Source organism: Condylura cristata, unplaced genomic scaffold, assembly GCF_000260355.1.
Source record: "Condylura cristata isolate star-nosed mole 26May11 unplaced genomic scaffold, ConCri1.0 scaffold00033, whole genome shotgun sequence".
Taxonomy (NCBI): domain Eukaryota; kingdom Metazoa; phylum Chordata; class Mammalia; order Eulipotyphla; family Talpidae; genus Condylura; species Condylura cristata.
The window spans coordinates 18,510,464-18,511,098 of NW_004567134.1; positions in this window are offsets into that span (position 1 = coordinate 18,510,464).

The following is a 635-nucleotide window of genomic DNA, read 5'->3' on the forward strand; positions in this document are numbered from 1 at the left end:
CCGCGTGTGCCCGGACACGCGTGTCTCCGGGCACCTCGCCGGCCTCCGCCCGCCGGTCTCTGTCCTCCTCGCCCAGGGCAGAGCGACACACGCGCGCACATCTTGGGAATTTGGTTTAAGCTTTTAAGAAACAGACTTTTTTTCCTGAAAAGGGAGATTTTCTGCCCCCTCGTGGGCATCCCCGGAGACCTCCCCCCGCCACATTTCCACCATCTATACAAACTCCGTAACTCGGTTCCAGAAAAGCCGCATTTGCCTCTTGAATAAAGATGAGCATGAGCCCCTTGCCCCCCTCCAGGGTGGGCGGGGGTGCAGGGCTGGGGCCCGGGAGGCCCAGGCCGGCCGCCCTCACTCCGAGCCCCGTCTGCGCCGGGGCCCCCAGAGCCGCCGGGGCTCGCCCCCGAGGTCCCGCCTCCCGGCCTTCCCGGAGATTCCCCAGGGATGGGAGGGCCCATCCGCAGCGGAAGGAACCTCTGGGCCCCGGGCCAGCCCCGTCACAAGACTGGACAGCCCCGCAGAGACGCCGGCGGCCAGCGGCGTCCGCGGCCAGCGGGCGAGGCTGTGCCGGCCGGCTCATGTTCTGCTGTGTGGAGGAGCCAGGCAGATGGCTCGGGGTAAACAGGGAGGCGGCGGCG